Below are 17,481 nucleotides of genomic sequence, written 5' to 3'. Positions count from 1 at the left end.
GGTTATGAATGAAATCACAAACATGCCAACAACGCTTTCTGAGCTGTCATTGAAATCAGTTCCCTTCCTGGAAGATAAACACCGAAATGGTCCTGTTTATACATAATGTAACTTTAAAAAAAATTAATCTGACTACTTAATCTGTTAATGAATAATATCTGAGAAAGCCACCAAGTGCTTACTGTTAAGAATGAGTCATGGGGCTTATGCAGACACCATATTTTTGTAGTGAAAAAACAGTTCAGATGATTGCAACACGAAAGCATCTTTGTTATGGCTTATAGACAAACAGACCATGGTCAGGGTATTTTGTTTGAGGCCAAGTTCTGCTATGCATATGCTATAAAAACCTGCAAGGTAACACTAATAGAAGAAATTGGAACTACTGATACACATTTTATGGCTTCAAATTCATAGGAAATCCCGTAAGAAAATTTGACTTGTGTATAGCTCTATGTAATTATGGATAGTCAAAAGAGACATTTTGGTATATTCGGTATATTGGTATATATACATATATATATATATTTGGTATATTTGGCTAAGACATTTTGGTATATTCTTCTACTTGATAACGTGGTCAATATCAGAATGTAATGTAAAGCAAAACACTTCTCACCTGGAATGCTCCATTACTTCGGGCATCTGTTCAAAAAATACCTCAGTACATTACGTGTCCGTGTAGTGCAGAAAAGAAATTAGAAAATAGATGTTTAACAAGTCTTTCAGCAGCGTGTGAGTTTGCTTTCTGTACACACTATATGCAATAAGTAAAGCATTGTGCACGGGTCTGAATCGGGTCAAGAAAAGCAGTCAGCCTTATTATATTATACCTTGATGTGGCTACAAGACCAGAACTCTGACTTAGCTGAGTATTCCTGAACATCAATTTCTTTTAAATTTAACTGTAGCATTGAACAGTGAATGTTCTATTTATTTATTTATTTATTTTTAATGGTTTGCTTTCACAGCAATTATAGTTCCTTATAGTCTTTTTTTTTATCCTTCATCTACTGTTAGGGTACTGTTAAGATGCAGCCTTAACTGCATCTTGAATGTCTTTTCTGTGCAGAGCTTAACGTAAAGAATAGCGTGTAAATATTATTCAGGATTTCCTAGTTATTTTTTTTCCTCATAATATATGAATCTTGGATTAAATTAAAATGCTTAAAATACAAAATGGACAATAAACAATGTCTGTTCAGTGTGGTTTGCCAATGGAATTCATTGTCATGACCTTTTATTAAACCCTGTTATAAACAATTGTTTCAAAAGCTTGGTATTTAATTTTGTATATATATTTGAGGCAACTAAACTGGATACAATAAAATAATGACACAGATTTGAACACAGGTTGCCTGGGATTATGAAGAAGAATCAACTCACAGAGACTACATAATTATCCTTTCTGGGTTTGTTCTATAAGTCCATAACAGAGCAGGATCTCAGCAGATAGATCTGCTTTTATCAGAACCTATATTTCAGAGGTCTTCACAGTAATCACTTAGAGGCACTGTAAGACTTAATGGTTTCATAGCGTAAGGGACCGTTTTGGCATTAGTACTAGTGGTAATTGGTGGTATCCAGAAAGTCAAATGACTGAAAGTTGCATTTCATTTTTGTGATCAGCGTGAAGCTTGTGAAATGTAGGCAGCTTTTTCTTTTCTGATGCACAAGAGCTGCTTTTCTGTGCACACTTATTTTTTCCTTTTGCTGCAGTTCAGTTTTCTGCTTGTGTCCATCTTTTCTGTAAGACTGACAATTTTCAACTTCATTTTGTATATGTGTATTCAAATGCAGATTTTGTCTTTGTAGCTGGGACCAAGTAGAAGGCATCTTTGAAGAAATGCTAATAAGAGTGCTGTGATAAGGCACTGTTCTTTAGACATACCTTCCTTCTTAAAAACATTTCTTTGAAATCTAGACTGAAAAAAAATAAACCATTACCCTCTTATCGAAATTGCTTTAATGTGCTTGGAACAGTGCATCCATATAAAAAGAGAAAAATTGATGGGTGATATTGAGCTATTCATTTACTGTGCTGAATGTGGGAGGGTCTGCTTTATTTCAATCCATACAGGGATTTTGAAAGAAACAGCTATTTATGTTCCTTTTCTTCTTCTTTATGATTTATCTGATTATCATCCTGCATTTACTGAAATGACACACCAGCTCTGGGCACATGATAAACAATGTTGAAACCTGGTTTATAGTCTGCAATGTAGAGATGCAGAATATTGCAGCGAAGATTCAACTCTGATGGGAAAAGCTATCAGGGTAGCCTAGTGGCATTCCTTGGTAAATTTGGGAGAACCTGAAAAAATGCAGATTCTGAAAGATTTTTGTCTCTGCAAGAAATAGTGAGCAAACTTTCTTCATTGAGAAAAGATCACTGAAGAGAAAAATGTCACGCACAGGTCTGCTCACAAGGTACTGTGTGCTTTGCTGCGTTTATCAAGTTACACAGTCATACTCAACAATTGCAAGACAGCTTTGAGGTTAAAGAAAATTCTGAATAACTTTATTATTCTCTCTTAAAAGCAGATAAAGTCCTTTTAACAGCATTGAGTGTCATTTTTCACGTGGACCCATTAGAGCTAAATTAACGTATTTGTAGAGATAGCTCAGTCATCCCAAATTACTTTTCTGTCTGATGTTCAAGCCTTTGATAGCATACTTTGCGTTTGAATTGAATTTTGGAGAGACACTGAGCATGTTAATTAGATCCTCTTTGTGCTCTTTGTGCTCTAAGAGGGAGGAAAAGCAGAAGGGATAATTTTTAACGTTTCAGCTGAGCAGTGTTTGCAGTGCACACATCTCTTTCCTACAATATTCCTTTCATGCAATTAGACGTAGACATTTCTAGCATTGACTTGTTCCCTATCTAATCTGAATTTGCTAAAGGTATGTGCTGTCTTTGGGTAATACGCATCTCGTCCTGAGTAATTTTTTATAATTCACAATTTTAAAATATTACCCTGAGTGCTTTATTTAAATGTTAATATATTCTGTTACAACAACACTGTTTTATAACACAGAAACTGCACAGATACTTGACTGGAACAAAAGTATAGCACACATCAGCTAAACAGGGAAAATATTTATGTTAGTTAATCATTGTTTGCACAACCAGGACACTTTCACATTTATTTATTTATTTATTTTAATGGTGTAACAGCTCTGAGGGTCTCAGTAATGGCAGGAGGAGGAGGCAAAAGGCTCTGCTTTACTTGTAGCCGCTGGAGCGTGCAGGTAGGGCCAGGTGTCAGCATGTCCTGTCAGCACCCACCAGTGACTCAGTGACTCAGAGCAGTGCTTTTGGTAGGTGTGCTAAGGGATTGAGCGAGCACTTTCCTCTACAAACGTGTTCCTGTGGCCAAGGGTAAAGCAGTGTCCCTGCTGGTGCTCCTGTTTCTGCTGCCAGGAAGGGTTTGGGTGCGAATGCCTGGAGCATCATTATCGCCGAAGCCTCAGGGTCAGCCAGAGCAGCCAGCCACTTCCCGGCTCCAGAGCCCGTCCCATAAGCAGCAGCCATTTAATCTGGCTGGAAACACCACGAAAAGATGGTGGCAAGAACCTGAGGGACAGCAAAAATGGTAATTTTGCACATGGAGAAAAAAAGAAAAATAGAAAAAGTCTGAAAGGGAGAAAAGCAAAACCTAGCAAAAGTGAGAATGGAGTTCTGAAAATAATGAAAATGGAAGCAGTACCAGTGAATGAGAACTTGACACACAAGGAAAGAAATGAGGTGGAACAAAACACATTTCATAACAAAATGAAATTCATAATTACTGATCTAAAGAAAATTGAAATACAGCCTCTGAAATGCACAAATGTGGCCTTTATTGTCGTATTGGTAAAGGCCAATGAGTTTCATTCACAGTTGTTGGGAACGTTTTCAGATATTAGAAAAATATCAAAGGAGCACGGGGAGAAAATAGATGGCAAGTTACAGCCTTTGTAAGTCTCCTATTCCGGCAGCGCTGGAAGGAAGGCGCCGGGCGAGGGAGGTGGAGCAGCTGAGCAGGGGCTCCCTGGAGAGCTGCCTTCTCCTGGTGGGCAGCACATCAAGGGAGGGAGCCAGGCAGCGACCGCAAACAGAGCGATTATGGATCTGCGAGAGGGAATGGGGTCTGACTGCTGAGAGAAGATCTGGCAGTAGGGAGACATAGAAAAATGAAGCCCTGAATGAGAGAGAATTGAGGTCAAAACAGGAACAGATGTGCTCTAAAAATAGAAGGACAAGAAAAAGATTGATGCAAAGGTCCTTGCAAGTAGAGAGATGCTGAGGAGAAGGGGGAGACATCTTATTAAAGGGGAGATGGAAAAGCAATGATAATACAAAAGGAAGAAAAAATTTACCGTACAAATTAAGAAGCCTTCTCGCTCTCTTTTAATTCAGGTTGCTCTTATTTAGCTCTAACTAAATTAGCCTTTGAATACTTTGCCTGTGTTATTACTTGGAAAAGAAATGAACCTTATGTAAAGAGCACCAGGGCAGATGTTACTGAATACCTCTGGAAAATCCAGGTAATGACATTAGGAGAATTAGTAGAGCTAAAGTAGCATCTACATTTAGTTCTAATTAGACAAAAGATAGCAGCCAAATTACTGCATTAAATTTAGATAGGGAATTCTAACAAGTTATAGCAATTGTGGAAATGCATAACGTCTGGGTCTAGAATGATTCCCTGACTTATGTCTAACGTATCTGCTCCGTTCTGCTGTTTGTTCCTGATAATTTCATATGGCCTGAGGAACAGGACCCTTTCTTGGAGGGAGGCCAGAGCATCACCTCTGTTGTATCTGCATCTGAGCCCCCAGCAGATACCTGGCGAGAGTTTTAGGAGTAGCAGAGGGTTGTTTCTGGCAGAGGGACAGGAAATGAGAGTAAAGTTTGCCTCTGATAGCAACAGAAATAAGAATGAAACCCGCCCAGTCAAATGTTTTTAGCCTTTTTCTCCCACAAACCCAAAGGTGTGGAGAAAGAAAAGTATCAGTTCAGCAACTTGCACGCTCTCTTTCCTCCATTTTCTGCAACATCTGTAAAGGTACTCTTGAGCTATACTAATGCTTTAGGCCTCTCTGAAAGAGAAAGGACAGTGTGGGGAAAAAAACAGAGTTAGCGAAGTTACTTGCATGAGAGTGGATCCTGGGAAATATTGAGAGCCAAACTGGCAAAGGGGATAGAGAACTTGGACTTTTCTGTGTTATGAACTGCACTCAGCAACCTGGTTGCTTAACTTCCAAGAATTGGTATGCAGTAACCAGTGAATATCAGAAAATGCTTATCTTTGTATTTCCAGTGAATACTTCAAAAACAGTCTCATGATTCTCAAATATCTAATTTGCTTGTTTCAGTCGAGTTGCTTCTTAGAACAGACCAACTTGCTTCTGAGTTACAACCTCAAGAGCATTCTTACAGTGATGATGTGTAACAAGGAATATTTTAATTTTGCTTGTGGCAATGGACTGACCCTGTGAATAGATCTTGTTTGCTTGTTGAAATACAGCCATTTGAAATGATGTTTTGCATATGCACAGATAAGCTTTCTGGAATAGCAGGAAGAAAGAATGTTTTTTATTTGTCTAAAGTAAAGATCTTAAAAGATCCGTTTCTTTGTTCCTCTTGCTACCATCACTAGCTTTATGCCACTGCGTGAAATTTCAAAGAACTAGGTGAAAGTAGTTTTACATGATGTCTTGTGCTCTCTTTTCAGTATATTCTCATGTTTACAGCAGACTTTCTCCTGTTCTTCCCTCTAGCAGCTTCATTATTATTCTGCTTTTGAATTCTTTCAAGTGATTTTCAGTAAGGTGTATGTACAGTCTTTCATCGGGTAGGAAGAGGACAGTTGGCAGGTTCTTATATGTAAAAATAGCACTGTGTTTTTATGGCAGTGCTGTAAAATCATTGGTGCATTGGTACCAATCTCCAAAATTACATTGGTAATTAACTCATCCAAATGGCTGGTCTACATATATGCTCTTTATTTTACATAGGCAGGTTTTCCTTATTAATTGTTCTAGATTTGTAACAATGAAAAATCTCATCTTATGAGAATAAGCAGGACTTTTCAACCGTACCCACTTCATGGACCTCATCTGTAAGAGGGAGTAAAAAAATAAATCAATCAAAAAAGGCTGTTTTATGACTTAATTCCACCAAAATATGTGTGGATGTAATTATAGGCCCTCAATAATGGCTAGAACAGAAATTTGGGATGTTATTTTTGCTGTTTTGCTTCCTGTGAGACACTACGCCGGTCCATATGCACTAACTAGAGACAGGGAAGGCATGGCATAACTCCTTAACTTGCTGACTGTGACAGAGGGAGGATAAAGACCATTATCTTCCCTAAAAGTGCGTGCTGTGTGCAGCAACAGCGTTGGTGCTTCCCACTTCTGCTTTATAAGGCAGCTGAGTAGATGACAAACAAACACAACCTGCCTTTTGTGGCAGCAGAGGATGTAACAGAGCCAGTAAGGGGAGTCAGAGGGAAGAGCCCAGCTTCCCCTCCAACAGGTTGCACACACAGGAAAGGTAAAAATTGTACAAAGGAAGAGGAAAAAATTGACAGTTCTCCTCTCCAAGTTTTTAGTAGGAACAGAAGGGATGCTTTTGTTAAGGAGTGGTCTGAAGGGAAGTAAAAGAGGGATGAGGGAAACTGAAAACCAGGAAATACTAATAAAGTGAGTGTGTGCAGTGGAACGAGGGGACCAAAAAATGATACACAGGTATCAAGACTGCTGTTGTGTTTAGGGCCATTACAGAGCATGGCAATGTTTGGTATGTATAATAAAAATGCCCGTATTTGCACCTTGATGCATAGGTAGCAAGACAGAACCTAGTCCAACGTAACATCCCCGAGCAGCAGACTGTTGTAGTCCCACTACGAATTCACAGAATTGCCTGCTCCCTTGTAAATGTTCTGTTTGCCTCCTGACAAAACTTTCCATAACCATATTGCGGTTTATTAATTTGGGGTGTGTGATTTGTTGACAAATTTATATAAGAACTAGTAAAGACAGATGTATTATTACCTGGCACTGCACACTGAGCGCGTGGTCTCAGTATGGTGGCTCTGTAAACAGGCTTTTCTTTGGCTAGTGTTACCATCGCAACTCCCATGTCACATCATCTGATCCTCAACTGGATTAAGCACGTAGCCCATACTGGTATTTACAGGCATTTCTAGAGGCTCTGTGACATTGCATACATCGTACTTGAAGATGCCAGTACAAAAGACGTTTTTTTTCTTTTCTTCTTGTGGTTTGTATCTGTAAAAATAAGCTAGAGCCGTATCATCTATAAGCAGCTTTGTCTCCAGGTACTTCATGCATTGTCCCTCCTGCAGTGCTACCAAATTTTTGTAGCTGTTACAGACAAGAAAGTTATGTTTCCAGTAAAGATAATGAGAAAAATAGGAGGAAGGGCATTGAGCTAAGATTCTTTCTGCCTTTGTACCCCCATCCATCCCGTCCTAATTAAGCAAACTTCTGGAAGATTTGCTGTGCTAAAGAATCATTTGGAAATGGAGTAAAGATGTCTGGAGGTGTTTTTTTAAGCTTGTAACATCCCATTTGGTATGTTTGCGCTCCAAGTAAAGCCTGAGCTGGAGCCTAGTTTTGGTCCTTAATTTGCTTCCAGCTCAAATGGTTGACATACCAGCTTAGGTCTCCAGGCACTCAGGGACCTCCTGACCTAGAGGAACTAATCTGCCCCCTAACTACAGCCAATTCATCCCGTATGAAGCTGAGAAGAAGCAGAGGAGAGCTTTATTTATTACACATTTGTAACATAGTTCTGGGAGGGCTGCACAGGAAAGAAATGCTGTGCCCATCCCAGAAATAAAGAACACTGAATTGCATTTTGTAGCAACCTGCCTCACTGCTGAGTAAACAGACTAGAGGGCGAATGACCCTTTCTTGAAGACAGGAGAAAAAAAATTCTGGTTAAGAAAAAATTTCTGCTGAGTTGGCTTAACTTTTTTTTTCCTTTTTATTTTTTTTTTCCCTCCCCCTTGGATTTCCAGGTCCTATATTATGTGATATAAAATGACCTCATGCTGGGCCAGTTTCAGTGCATAGACAAAATTGCCTCAGGGAAGCATTGTATCTAGTATAATTTATATTCATTTTTAGACAATTGTGCTATAGTAAATAATTTCACTGTACCTAGTCAATGTAGTTCTCACCTGAAGAGTGCTTGTGCTAACCGAAACCTTAAAGAAGCTATTTCAGCCTTTGGAGAAAGATTCACTGCTCAAGGTTTCTGTTTTCCTTGTGTAAGTCTTAATCGTATCTCTTGGTAGTGAAATCCTTCTGCATGTGCTCTGAAAGCAGCCTTTGTGAAGCCCTAAATACTTTTTTGCTTCAGTGCACGTTGTGAGAAAATTTCAGTGGAAACTTTCGATGGACTTCAGCCTGAAGTGTGATAAAAGGGAGTTTAGAAATAAAATGCCCTACTCAGGAACAAAAGCTTCTGAAGCTGTAAATATCAGAAATACAGATAAAAAAACTTGTCTTATAAGATAGCTAAGGCATAGAAATAATTCATTCTCGTGATTCATAATAGATCAGAGTAGATATATGGCTATGGTATAGTAGTTTTCACATGCATTGGTAGTATTCAGCTTTACGAGTTTGCTGCCCATCAGCTACGATAGGTCTTTTAAAAAAAAAGGCCATAAAATAGAGTTGTATTCTGAAATATGGGCTTGTGGAGTTCTGGACTCATTCTCATTCAGTGATTTCTGGATTTAGTGTGTGTTAACTGTAAATAAAAGTCCTTTTTATTATTTTTTTTTCTGTTTTACTTTCTCCATTTTCTATGCCTGCAATTTACATGCAGTCTTACATGTCTTCAGCACTAATATTCTCCTGTATGAATGAGACTATCCCTGACACTGATGTAAGGTCATTTTTTCTAAATTATGGTCTCAGTTTTACTGATTTAACCCCCTTGTTGGTTTGGCTACACTCAGTATCTGACAAGAACTTTGTAAATGTTCCTCTTAATACGAAACAGGTCTACAAAAGACTGCTCACATCGCTTTAAATGAAATAACAGAAATGATGAGTGAAATGCCTTCTTAATTCTTCAATCAGAAAACTTGTCTCGTATGCACCACAGGGACCCAGACCCACTGAGTGAAGCTGTGTAGTGTTTACAGTGTGGTTTTTGAGAGCAGAAGCATATACAATTGAAATTATGTTTCAAGGGGACCTGTCATAGTGTTTCTAGCATATGGAATAGCCTTCACTTAGTGAACAATTTGAAACTACTGGCTATTTCATCCCATTAAGCATCCAGATGTCCTACAGGTTTATGTTCTTATTTACGAAGGAGGGAAGCAATTACAATTGTGGGATAAGGTATAGAAATGGAAATGAGGTAAATATTTGCTGCCAGCATGCTGACTCTTTGCTATTTGTGGTTAGATGGCAGTGCAAATATTTGTGAGTTATGATGTAGGGAGATTTGCTTTCTAAGAAATTTTTAGGTTTGTCTATTAAACTATCATAATGATCTATTTGGACATAAAATCTTATTTCCATATAGAGTATACAAATAATGTGTTTAAAGTGCAAAAAAGCTATACAAGAACACTGCAACATGTGGCCTCTAGATAAATGACAAATCTGTTGTTAGGGTGATGGGTATCTCAGGAGACCAGGATGAAACATAAAACACCCTGGGCAGGACAAGTTCCAGCTGGAATTCAGCCAGGACAACATTGCTGCAAAATGGTGCATCACCAGATGGGAGACAATGGCTATGTGAGAAACAAGTTTTGTATTTTCAAATTCCTAAGTCATCACCCGAGCTTTACAACTAATGCCTGTGGCAGCATCTCAGAGAAGATGTCAGTGACTGAGAAGCCGCCAGTGATACATTATTCTGTTTTGTAAAAGTGATCTTGCCATTTAAACATAAAGATGGAAAAGCTGGATTGCCTAAGAGACACATGAAGTCCCCAGCTTGGCTGGCCATCCTCTGAGAATGAATTTAGTGGGAGAAGGACAGTGGGAATCAAATGTTAGGACTGACAAGTCTTCACCTTTCACGTGCAAAAAACTCCTGCAATATAATTTAATTAATGTAGTAAATGTTTTTGAATGCATTTTAAATTTAGATCTAGAAATGTCAGTAAGTTGGATCTGGATAGAGAGCAGTTTCTGGAGTCAAAATTCTGCTGCTGTTTTTTTCAATGCTCAGTAGTGCAAAAAGCTTAGAGCTTTTTGGCACGTGGAGTATAACAGAAGGTTTGATGCAAGCAAGTACTGAATACATGGAATAAATACAGCTGAAATAATCTACCAGTGGAGTAGGAGGCTCTAATTCCACATCTGCTGTTCCTATTTCACCAGAATAAGGCCTTCACAGCAGAGTTTCTACCATGTCAAATAACTTGACTATACAAAGCAACATTTGATATTCATTCAGAGACTGTGACCAGAAAGGAACAAAACCATTTTCCAGTTTGATATGTTTACGCAGCCCAGAGTATTACCAACAACACAATTTATGTATACATTTTTTGAAATATGAATAATCTCATCCTAAATATTTAAAGTCCCAAAGAACTGCCAGATTGGAATAAGTAGTTTTTGTATTTAATAGCCTTCCTGATAGAAATTTGCATCTTAATTCAGAGTTGGATTTCTCCCCCTACAGTCTTCAGACACTGGATTTTCTTAGGACTGTATTTATCAGATGATATAAGCAACATTCCTGGACTTTTTTGCATGCCCACAGCCCCACTATCTGCATGATTTGGAAATATTAAACCAATCGCTTCCATTTCTGAGGAAACTGCTCCATTTGTCAGGATATGTAATGTGTTGGAAGCTATCTCCATCAGTCTCCTACTGCAGTGCTGCTCCTCCCATTGTACTAGATGGAAACTCTGGTGACTCCAGAGGCTTTGTGCTGGGGTATCTTGGAGGGAGCATGCCAGTGCTTTCATAGACACAGGAATCACCTCTGCCAGAAAGGTTTTTTTTTTGTTTGTTTGTTTTCTATGTATCATTGTCTTGTCATGAACCCAAACGTGCCCAAACATATCTCACTGAAGCTGTACAGAAAGCAGACGACTCCTGCCAATCTCAGGTGTGCTCCTGTGTTGGTGGCAAGGGCTTACAGTGTTTAGTACCTCCTGTGATGTCACTTTTTCAAATCTCTTGCTTGTGGGGCCAGGGGTACCAAAGCTGACAGCATGCAGGTGAAGGGGTGTGTTGCTGGTGGCCAGCAACTGCTGGGAAGTTCAGGGCTCAGCAGTAAACCCTGCCAGAGAAGAAAGTACGTCTTGGCTGCTGCTGGATCCCAGCCCTTCCCGAGATGCCCCAGGAGGCTAAAGGGAGAAGCCAGGGTGCTGCTGAGACTGCGGGCGGCCTCAGCTGTGCTGGTCTCTGGGCTGAGAGCGGGACAGCTGAGAGGAGGACCCCTGGCTTCTCCTCTGGGCTTTCTGGCCACAGCTACTTAGCACACTTCTGTGATCTGAATTTCTTGGAGCATTGGGTCAGTCACAATATTATAATGAGAATAAAACACTGTTATCAAGTTAAAAAGATGATTTTTAATTCAAGAAAGAAATAATTTTCTGTTCTTTCCACTTCTCTTTGAAAAGTTATGTTTCTCAAAGAAGGGAAATTTGAATTCCTGTAGACATCATGTATACACAAGGAAGAATGTAAGAACATAATGTTTTCTACTTGGTATTATTGAGCAGATGTAGTACAGAAAACTACCTAATGTTTTAGTTTTAATTGCATAAAAACAAGCATTAAACCAAAACCAAACCAACCAACCAAAAAGGCATACTTTTTAGTTCCTATCAGTTAAATCTCTTCAGCTAGAAATGCCCAGTGCACTTTTGCTGCCTGGTAAATAAAGTACATAAGCTAACACAATTGGCTTTTGAGAGTGATATCAACTTAGGGCATTCTAGCAAGGAAAAATAGTTGTTTTCTTTTTTTTTTTTCCCTTACCAGTGAGAGGGCAGCAGCCTTGATTTAAACTATAAATTTTCTGCGCAAAAGTGTAGGATTTTTAGAAAAAACATATACAGGACTTGGTGTACCTAGAAAATAGAAAATCATGTAATAAATTGTTTTTAGGTTTCTCAGATATACCACTGGACACATATAAGATATGTTACAAGTAGCACAGAAAGCAAGCTGGTCGTTTTGCTCACTTGCTCTATACTAGAAGAGTCTTTACCACGTTTCTGCAGAAGTACTTTACTGTGGCATCAGTTATGCCAGAAATTCTGACTCGCTGGAACTCAGCTATTTCATGCTCAAGTGATTCTTGGAACAGCAGGAAGATTTTCATAAATACATGATGGGACAGATGTTGCACTGATATCTGCTCAGTGGAAGCAGATTCCCAGTTTGGCTCCCCACCTCTGCCTGTTTCAGATAACTGCAGTGAAAGCGAGTGGCAGTGACGTGATGTTGCAGCTGGTACTACCACACACCGGGGATCTTTATCTCCTGCTACATTTTTTTAATACTATGAACTGAAAATGAAAACAGGGGTGCACTGTCTGCAACAGTTTAAAAGCAGTCCATATTTCTCGGTTACTACTGTGTTTCATAAAGAAATATGGCAGTGGTTCATGGCAAATCCTATTATCAGAATAATAATGTGATACAGTCTGTTTGGTTGTGCTTAAGTACCGATAAATAAACATACGCTTTGTATTCCCTCTGCTTCTCCACCCCTGCTATGAGGTTCAGCATTCAGGGCACTCCTACGGCCAGCTTTATATGTTAGAAGGCTGAACAAGTTTACATGAAGTTAAATGTGAGTGTAAAAAAATAACAACAGGGTAGACTTATGGGAAGAGAAGACTGAAAATAAGAAATCTGTTAATAAAAGAAAATACTTGTGCGGAAAATGTAACAGGTTTCATAACCATTTTGACTTTGTTGAACAAGTTTTTCCACGCAACTTAGAGCAAGGTCGAGCCTGACTTCTGCACAGAGAAGCAGGATGGGGAGGAACACGCTTTCCCCCTGGTATTTGAAGGCCACACGCGGCTTCAGTGGTGTTATTCTGAAGGGGTGGTCTCTCCTTTAGAGCAGCGTCCTCCCTGATCCCTAGGGCCATGTCTGAGAACCAGAGGAGATAGTGAAGTTCAGCCACAAGTGTGTGCCTGCCACACCTAGATCAAGCCGCAAGGTTAAGGATCCCTCAATCTTTGGAAGCAGCAAATGATGTTTTCCTTCTAACTATGTGGTAAGCCTTGGGATTTTTGTTCTCCTTTCTTTGCTTCTGTTTGACAAGGGAAACTGATCCATAACCAAGGCCTGTAAGCACGGGTGTTCATTTGGGTCTTAATCTTACTTTCTTCTCTTGACAAAAACACCTGTCTCTTTTTGAGCTGCTCTTTCTGCAAACACAGCAGCTTTTCTTTCTTCCTCTCCTTCCATCCTTTTTTTCTTCCTTCCTTCTTTCTCTTTTCTCCTCTCCCTCTTTTGAAGAGAAAAAAGCAGCAAAAGTGCCTTTACAGAATTAAAAATACTTGGGGTAGTAAAACAGCATTCAAAAGGAAAGTTTGGAGCACGTAACTCCTCATTCTTAGCCCTTTAATGACTGGATGAAGAAAAGAACTCACGTTCTAAAACCTTGCCATGTTGTTGGCTGGGCATCTCTCTGTAAAACTTGAACACAGGTCTTCATGTCAGACAACACTGTTTTATTTGGGAGATTATAGTCACTGCAGGGACTGAGGCATTAATTGATCTTGGTCTGGTGTCGCCTGTTTGCTTAGAAGTTACTTTCAAGCTTTCAAGTTACTTTCAAATGGTTACTTGTTTGGAAGTTACCCTCAAGCAAATTAATGTAGGTTGTGAAAAAAGACATACCTCCTCTGGGGAAGATTTATTATTTGCAAAATTTTCAAATAAAATTGGGTCAAATGTCAACTTCCTGGGTAATTCTCTGCAGTTCATAATCAAAATTTAGATTTAGGTTATTTCCGGCTTAGTCAGGAGATGTCTTAGAACTTGCATTTTTTCAGTACACAAGAAGTAAGTGGGTTACATCCTTATCCCGACAGGACAGTAAATATGCATGACTCCAGCCTGAGTAGATTCTGAGACACGATCTCCTTTGTTTGCCATTTTTGTGTACTACTGCGAGTGTGATGTTTTACAGTTAAATTTCATTGCCCTGGCTAAAGTTATTGCTGCTGTCAGTAGTCTACCTGACCCCCTGCTATTGGAAATAGCGAGACATAAAGATGTATTTGCCCAACCTTGAGTTCCAGTGTGCAAATAATATGCTTGCTTAAAATGCATATGAATATGGGCTTGTGGTAAGTTTTCAAATTATAATTTGGGCATCTGAGAAGGTATATATTGCACCCTGCTCACAGGGTTACACTCTCTAAGAAGTAAATAAAAGTTAGGCCAAACAGGAACGTGAAATTTAGCAATTTGCATTCTGAAGGCTCATATTTGCATAGTCCAGAATTATTTCTCTAAAGACTTATTGTACGCAAAATGTGTCACAAGTTGAATAGTATGGCAACACTGGTGAAAAATAAAATCCTGTTTTTGCTGATGTCAGTGGCAACCACAGAATGTGTCTGGTCGATTAAATAGATTTAAACTTCTTGAATCACAGAAATAATGTTTGATGAGAAAAGGACAGAATTAAGGAACTTGGGGTCATGAAGGGTTATATTTTGTTCTTTTAAAAGGCTAAATTGAAGCAATTTAATAGTGTTAATTTACAAAAAATGCAAACAATTTTATTCAGTGAAGTTAAAGGAGAATCTCCCAATGAAAATACTGAAAACATGTTTTCTGAATGTGGTTAATATCTTCCTGGTGCTAGCAGAAATGACAGACAGCTCTAGGTGTTACTTAGAATGTATTTTCAGATAGACCTATTTTCCCCAGCTCATGCAGTGTTTATTGTTAATCCATCCATGTGTTTTTCTTTTGTGTAATTCTGTAAGTGTTGACGGATACATAGATATGCTGAAGACATTAGTGTGCCTATCTACATGAGGCCTTAATACAGCAAAAATTATGTTTCTCTTCATATGAAATTTCAAAATATTTTCCTAAAAGAAGGCAGAGGTTTTATTGCTCTTGGCTATGAATTTATGACCGTCAGAAATTTCTCTTTTTCTTTCCAAATGCACTGGAAAAAGCCAAAGCATTAGAAACCACTTTATGAGCTTTTACCAAACTTTTGTTTTCAGCTGTTATCCATTTTATAAGCTTTTAGCTGGTATATTCCTGAATAATGACTATAGTTATTTTGTTATGCAAGCATTAGACTAAACCTGTTGATTTTCCTCTTAAAATCACACTGTTATTAAGTAACAAAACTAGGTACTAATAAAACTGAATGTTCAGTTTTAAAACAGTAAAACAAAATAATAGACAGTATTGGGGAGCCCAGGAAGAGATGACAGCAATCAAGATCTGTCTTCATTAATAATTAATGCTATATAAATGGTCCCTGAGAAAAAAAAGCAGTTGCCGAAATGGAGAATTACTGGGCTGCTGAAAAAATATATTTTCTTCATATCTTTTTGGGCTCATTTTCATGCATTAGTCTGCAGGTACATTCATTCAGTTGGTGAACATTTTACTTTAAAATTCTGAAATCGATGAACTGTTTATTAAAGTCATTCTAACTGGCAGTATAATTATAAAAAGGATTATTGTCTCTTCATTTACTTTTCTTGAGTGATTAGTTTGTGATGCTATAACTCATTTATGAGAATGACTTAAATTTATAATGGTTTAATTAAAATTGGATTGGGAAGCAAATGGGAAAATTTACATTCAGTGTATACAGTAGTGTCAAACACATTTGATGGCAGTTGTCTTTTTATTAGCTTAGGATAATTAATTGGGTATTTATGTACTAATATTACCTAATTAACTCAGCAGTGAGGTAATTAATTTAGTTAACAGTTGTCCAAGAAAAAAAAATGTATAGTAGTATAGCCAACTGCTTTCACTTTAGCTTATTCTTGGTTACATTACTTTTTCAAATAAGTATTACTTTAAAAAAAAATAAAATAGAATTCCAAGATCAGAGACCATATTTAATTAGGAGGGCATTCTTTGCATTTTACCCATGGAAAAACTGGTACAGTGTAAATCCTGCAGAGAGAGAGTGGAGCAATTGGATGATCTACACTGTCAAAGATGCTGTTAGGTAAGCTTTCCCATCCATTAACAACAATGGTAGTTATTTCTTGGCTTTTAAATCAAAAATCCCTACTCATAAAACATGCCTTATTCAACATTATTGAATAGCTGATGTGTGTTAGATTCAGGAGTAAATGTTGGACACTGAGCAGAAATATAACTTAAAGTAAAAATGGATCAAGTTTTGCTCTCATTGATGTTTATGCAAAACCTTGAGTGGCCTGCCTGGGTCTGTCTTTGGTTCCTCCTGATACACTTGCAGCCTTCAAGTATTTTAACCTCATCCACTCCATCAGCTACATAAGTTTTTTTCATTATATAGTTATCCCCCTTTAATTCCTTCCTCCATAAAGTTGTACTGTCTCCCCTTGAATGCATATAAACATTTAGCAGGTCCTGTGGCATCCTGTAACACTATCTGTATGTGTCTCGTGTCCTTCATCTGACACATCACTTCTTACTGTCAGTTTTGAACCTGAATGCAATGACCTTTGTTTTATGCCTCCCAATTCTTAGAAAACATGATTTCCATCCACTAAGCAGAGGTAAAGGCCTTAGTATATGACAGCTGCACTAATCTGCTCCCATGAAACTATAGGCCTATGTTTCCTGCAAGTGTTGCAGGATGGTGCTTTGTGGCTGGGGTTTTCCCAGTTTACTTGCTTCTATTTAAAGAACATCAGTGTATTTTCCTCTGTTAACAAACATGTCTAAATTCAGCAGGTCATTTTGTCCTTAAACAGTTATGTTGTTTCAATGTTTACTTCCATTAGCCAAGTAAGTAGGCATGATGGGATGTAAAAATGGAGTGATTTGGAAAAGAAGTGTACTAAAATGCCTGTATATGTAAAATAACAAATGATTTTGAAATCTGAAAAGTGATCCTGTGAAAAGGATACTGGCATCCTCGACTCCCAAGGATATCTGTTCTGTTTAGGGGAAGGGAGAAATATCCAGTTCAATGGCTTATTGGCTTTACAGTCAGGTCAAAAACCTGCTGGTTGCCCACTTAGACCTAAGTAGCTCCTTACAGAATCCTTACCGAGGCTTTACAAGATTATTTTTTCTATGTCCTTTCTACTTCCTAACATTCAGTTAACATTCAGTTCCTGTACGTATGTGTTTCATAGTTCATTCTTGAACATTTGACTTAGCTTTGAGTATATGAATGAGCCTTTCTTTCTTTCTTTCTGTCTGTCTGTCTGTCTAAAAGTACCTCTCACCCTCACCTCCACAGTTTTAAACATTTATATGACCTCTCAGAAACTCCTTCCTCACAGATTTTTTTTG

General features: G+C 38.3%; 1 protein-coding gene across 3 annotated transcripts in view; it reads left to right on the top strand.

The window, feature by feature from the left end:
• Nucleotides 1–17,481, top strand: part of SPON1 (spondin 1) — a 229,661-nt gene that overhangs the window by 153,241 nt on the left and 58,939 nt on the right. The window lies entirely within an intron of this gene.

The sequence above is a fragment of the Anser anser genome, assembly GCF_964211835.1.
Source record: "Anser anser genome assembly, chromosome: 5".
Lineage (NCBI taxonomy): Eukaryota > Metazoa > Chordata > Aves > Anseriformes > Anatidae > Anser > Anser anser.
Note: the sequence above shows the minus strand (reverse complement) of the source record. Positions and strands in the feature narration are given on the sequence as shown.